The 6000-nt window shown below is 49.5% G+C and overlaps 1 long non-coding RNA gene across 1 annotated transcript in view; it reads right to left on the reverse strand.

Annotated features, from left to right (window-relative positions):
- LOC141577208 (uncharacterized) overlaps positions 1 to 5245 on the reverse strand; it is a 65549-nt gene extending 60304 nt beyond the window's left edge. The window contains exon 1 of the long non-coding RNA XR_012506019.1: positions 4977 to 5245. This is a non-coding gene — a long non-coding RNA (uncharacterized LOC141577208). The remainder of the gene's footprint in view (positions 1 to 4976) is intronic.
- Positions 5246 to 6000: the final 755 nt, after the last annotated feature.

Genomic DNA, 6000 nt, shown 5'->3' on the forward strand with positions numbered 1-6000 from the left:
AAAAGGAGACCAGACATTTTCACATTCAGGACACAAATAATCAGCCCCCGAGTGGTCACCATATCTGCTCTCCCCTTTGCCTGTTCACCCCAAAAGCTGCAGGACTCTCCTTCTTGCAGTGACACCCACCATTTCTCACAAATTCCTGCCAAGTTCACGTCAGCAGCTGGTGGTGTCTTAGTCAACATTTGTACTGCTCTGAAGTCTCTCCATTACTTTATATCCTTCTATTTTCTCTGTTGTCTTCCTAGCTACCCTTGCATTCAGAAGCTGGTTAACGCACTAACATTGACTCTGTAATCAGTCCAGGATATAGGAAGCAGAGATTCAACTGTAACCAGTCCCAGAATACTTGTCATGCCACTCTAGTGTCCCAACAAAATACTCTGGCATCCCTCATCTCACCCAAAGAACCACTGAATTACTTAGAGGTTGTAAAAGTAGAGGGTTTCTCTACTGGGAAACACTGGCTTGTGGTAGAGTCTTGATTTCAGTTTTTGCAACTAGTTACAGGCAAAAAGACATGGTCCACAAATTTTCTTCAAGCGTTTGGAATTTAAACTTTTATTAGATACAGAGCCGGCGGACTAACCGTAATCTATGAACATATGGTCATATTATAAAATAATGTCCATGTCTGCCTTACAGCCATGTAAGAACTTGAATTACACCTGCATCCTGTAGGCCTTTAGAATTGGATGTGAAGCATCCTGTGTTAAAAACCTCCTATCCAGTCCCAGAACACCTTAAAGACAACATCACATTAATGCCACTGAATACATTAGTATAGAACTTGTATGGTTAAGTTACATCTCCAATTTCCCAGAGCTGGAAAGCAGATGCCTAGAAAGGCTGGAAAAGCCCAACTACCAAAACAGCTCAAAAGTTGAAGCAGACTCCTGCACCTCCCAGGGCGGAAGGCGGAGGGTGGAGGGGGCATTGCCAACCACACTGTCCTCCCCCAGGACGTGGCATGTGGGGAAGCAGGCAGGAGTGGGTGGCTGGGACTCAGAGGTGGAGAGGTGATGAAAGCAGGAGTGGAACTGCTCTGGTCCTAGAACAACAGAGCTGTAAAAAGCTCGGCTTCAGTTCAACCCACTTCGTCTCCCACTTCCCCTCCCACCTAAGTGACAAACAGAGCACAGTCAGGCACTTTCTGCCCATGACGGTGACTACTAGCAGGAAAGGGACCAGGATAAAAGCATGTCCTACAAAAGATCAGTCTGATTTTAAAGACTGTGTTATAATCAATGAACAGCAGTGTCAGAGAGGGACACTTGTGAGGTGCTCAAATAGGGAGGAAGAGGCTGAGGATCCATTTCCAGCACTTCCATGTCTTTTATCACTCCTATTTCTGACCTTTCCTTTGCCACGTTTTGTAGCACTGCCATCACTGGCAGGTAAAGGGGCAGCAATGAGACTTGGCCGTTTGGCTGATGGGGCTACATTTCCCAGCACTGGAATGAAAAGGCACTGGAAGAGGAGCAGCTGGAAGATGTGAACCGCGGTCCTGGCCTGTGCCAAACACTAACCAGGTGACCCTGGTTTAGGCTGTTAGTCTCTCTGGGCTTCCAGCTGTTTACTTATAAAAGAAGGTTTTGTCATTGCACAAATATATCCAATATGAAATGTAACGTGAAAGTCAAACATAATGACAACTCACCTGCTTGCCTCAGGGAACAGTAAAAGCACTGAACACTATGTGAATGTAAACACAGAGTTAAGAAAACTGTTGAGGTAAAGCGCTAAACTGAACATGGAGATAAAGTTTTATGGATTTTCTTGGCTTTCTTTTTTAATTGCAACACTGAATTAATAGTTATTAGCTATACTCCAAACCACCACCCCTGCGAAAAAAGTAGGTTAGCACTGCCTGGATGCCTGCTATTGCCCGATGCTAAGCAGGGTGAAGGTATAAAGGAGGCTGAACAAGGGAGTCTTCTCCAGTTACCAGCTAAGTGAGGAGACACATTGGAAACCAACCGGCAATGGTACCAAGTCAGTACTCAAAGACTAGATTACAGGCTACCGATCATGAACAGTGCAGAAATACAAAGAGGAGCTAGAAGTATTTGGAGTAAATAGGGAAGAATCAATGAAGGGGATGGGGCTCCAACTAGTTCTCAGGGCAATTCTAAGCTGTTTTAACTGAGGACTGGATAGGAAAATACTGGTGACTCCTGGATTTTAATAAGGCACAGGTTACCCTAGGAGGCTAAGTCACATAATGATTGGAACAAATAAGGTAAGGCCAAAGTGATTAAGGGTCGAGACTACCTGGCTGAGATCTGGTTGTGGTAAGTCTTTGACTTGACTCTAGATGTTGGAGGGTCAAAACTGAAGGTTGACTGAAAGGAGGGGAGAGAATATCCAAGAATTCAGCAGAAGGAAAAATTCTTGTATCAGGGATGAACGCTCTTCATCAGAGTATCAGCAATCAGAATAGACATTTGAAACCAAAAACATACAGTTCCAGAAGGCAAGAATATGTGGAGGGTGGTGAGAGAAATATAAATCAAAGACCATTCCAAGCCTTTGGGTATTCAAGACTAGAAGAATGATTATGCCACTGAATAAATGGATACGCTGCAAGAAAAATGATTATGAAATCAGCTTTAGACATGTTGAATCTGACATATGAGCTAAGAGTAGGTGTTCTCTAAGAAGCTCAAAATTCAAAACTGAAGCACAGATCTAGAGTACAGGCTTAAGATGCAGATGGACAAGACATGATAAATCTCCTAAAAGAAAACATACGCAAAACATTATCTGACATAAATCTTAGCAACGTTCTCCTAGGGCAATCTACCCAGGCAATGGAAATAAGAGAAAAAAACAAAAGGGACGTAATTAAACTCATAAATTTCTTCACAGCATAGGCAACCATAAGTAAAACAAAAGGAAACAACAACCTACGAATGGGAGAAAATATTTGCAAATGATACGACTAACAAAAAAGCCTTAATTTTCAGAATATATAAACAGCTCATACAACTTAAAAACAAAAAAACAAACAACTCAATCCAAACATAGGCAGAAGACCTAAACAAGCATTTCTCCAATGAAGACACAAATGGCCAATAGGCACATGAAAAAATGCTCGATATCACTAACAAACAGAGAGATTCATATCAAAACTACAATGAGATATCAGCTCACACCAGTCAGAATGGCCATCGCTCAGAAGTTCATGAATGATAAATGCTAGAGAGGCTGTAGAGGGAAGGGTACCCTCTTACACTGCTGGTGGGAATCCAGTTTGGTGTAGTCATTATGGAAAGCATGGAAATCCCTCAAAAAACTAAAAGTATACTTACCCTATGACCCAGAAATCCCACATCTGGGTATATAACTGGAAAGAACTCCAATGTGAAAAGATACCTGCACCCCAGTGTTCATAGCATCACTGTATACAGTAGCCGAGATATGGAGGCAAGCTAAATGTAGCAACAGATGACTGGATAAAGAAGTTGTGGCATATTTATAGACTGGAATATTACTCTACCATGAATAGGACAAAATAATACCATTTGCAGCAACATGGGTGGAGCTAGAGATCGTCATTCTAAGTGAAAGCAGCCAGAAACAGAAAAATACCAAATGATATCACTCATATGTGCAATCTAAAAAAATAGAGAAAAAGACACTGTGAACTCATCTACAAAACAGAAACAGACTTGCAGACTTAGTCAACAATCTTAAGGTTACCAGGGAAAGGGGATGGCAAGGGATATATTTGGGAGTTTGAGATTTACAAATGTTAGCCACTATATATAAAAATAGACTTTAAATAAAGTTTCTTCTGTATAGCAGAGAAACCTATGTTCATTATCCAGCAATAACCTATAATGAAAAAGCCTATACAGCCACCAACTGAGGAAGCAAGAGAAGAAAGGAGAGTTAGTTATGCTGGGCTAGAGCCCACTTCCAAAATCATTGTCAGCCACTGAGGCTGCCCCGAGGGCACTGAGCACTCCTCCCAGGGACAGACTGACATGACATGCGTCCTGTGAACCTGGGGCAGCAGAGGCCGTCCACAGATCTGGCCCTGGGGGAGATGGGAGCAAGTCCACCTGATCCCCTTGGGGCAGCACCCCTCCCCGCAGACCCCGCCTCCTGACTGCACCGCTCCTGCCTCTCAGGAACCCACTGACTTGAAAACAAGTGATCCACGAACCTGGGGCAGCGGCAGGGAGATGGGCAGCGACCTGGCAGGCTGGTCGACTTGCCCCCTTCTCTCCCACGGCCTGTCCAGGGCTCGGCTTTTGCTGCTCCAGGCACGGTCCGCAGGTCAGCCTGCTTCTGGAAGGAGGGCGCGGTGTGGTCGAAGGCAGTGGCGGGTTATGGGGTCTGCCCATGAGAGCCCGTGGATTGGCTTCAAACTCCCCAGCGCATGGCCTGAGATTGGCCTCTGCTGCCCCAGATTCGTGGAACTCAGGTTACAGGCCAGCCTGCTCCTGGAAGGCAGGTGCTGTGCTGTCAGGGAATGGCGGCGGCTGCGATGGCGGGACTGGGGCTGCCCTGTGAAAGCGCGGGGTTTGCGACCATTTCCCGCTGTTGCTGCAGCCATCCCAGCACACTGATCACACTGCGCCCACCTCCCAGTGGCAGCCTGACCTGTAACCTGAGTCATAAGAACCTGGGGATTTAGAGGCCGCCCCCAAGGTCAGGCCGCAGGGAAGATGGGAGCAAATCCAGGGGCTCTCATGGGGCAGCCCCCATTGCATCCGAGGCCCCGCGACAGCACCGCACCCGCCTCCCGGGAGCAGGTCATGGTCTGAGGGCCAGTCAGAGATGCTTCGGAGCCGTCCGGTGCCCTCCCACCTCCTGGGGCAGTACCTGCTCTCCGAAACCCGGGTATAAGCGGCGGCAAAAACGCGGGGTTCAGGAACTACTAATAGCGGGGTTACCACTAACCACAGAGGCGGCTGGGAACCGCCTCAGGGTCCTAACCGGACGCGCGGCCGTGACCTCACCTCCGCACCCCTCCCTGTGCGCCTCCTCAGTCGCACAGCCCAGGCGTCACCCGCCGGCTTCGAGCAGCACGCCCCCACCAGCGCCCCCTTAACTGCCCGGGAGCGGCAGCCAAACCAAGGGCAAGCGGCGGCCCAGACCCCAGGCCGTGTTCCTCTTCCAGGAGCTGGTCCAGGAGCAACCGGCTGCCGCCAGCTTCCACTCGTTCTGGGCGGGTTCCGGCGTCCGCGCATCTGTCCGTCAGCGCGTGCGCGCCCCTCCTCCTCCTCCCTCCTGCAGCGCAAACTGCTCGGGTGGGTCTCCTGCTTTACCAGACCTGGCCACTGGGGCCGGGAGGAGCCAGGTGGTGCCCCTCCTGCTCGTCCCGCCGGGTCTCCATCCCCAGAGCCTTCACCCCGCCACCGACTGGGTCCTGGCACTGAACTAGAACCACGACTGCCCTGGGCCAGGCCACACCCCACCAGCCCCACTTCCCCTGCTCACCTTCCCCTCCCTGTTACTACCCTCCCACCCCTGGCCAGGCCCAGTCTCCCACCAGACCTTAAAGACAGGGCTTCTCCTCACACCGAGGTCTGTGCCCTGACACTCCGTCCTGCTTGGTCCTAACCTATGGCCCCTACACACTCATGCCTCACCAAAGGACCCCCAAAATCCTGAAACTATACTCCTCACCTCTCAGCCAGGTCAATTCCAATCTGAGCGGCCCCACACTCCTCAACCTATACCCCCTCACCATGGGATCCCCTTCACTCTGAGTGCACCCCTACCCTAAGCTCACTCCCTCACCCCTAACCCTGTGGTTGGGGTGGGGAAATCTGAGCTCCAGTAATGATGACTACTGCCACCAGCGGGAGATCCAGCCTAGTGTGCACCTTCATAGTTAGTGTCTGAGGCTACAGGGCGAGGCAGGCTGGGCTGAAAGAGGTTCCAATTCCCGCCCTGGCACCCTGATCCCCGCACCCTGTGTCTCATCTGACCCGATGGGTCAGGGTGATCCCAGGCTGCCAGCCAATGGCCTGTGGGCCT

Source organism: Camelus bactrianus, chromosome 3 (genome assembly GCF_048773025.1).
Source record: "Camelus bactrianus isolate YW-2024 breed Bactrian camel chromosome 3, ASM4877302v1, whole genome shotgun sequence".
Taxonomy (NCBI): domain Eukaryota; kingdom Metazoa; phylum Chordata; class Mammalia; order Artiodactyla; family Camelidae; genus Camelus; species Camelus bactrianus.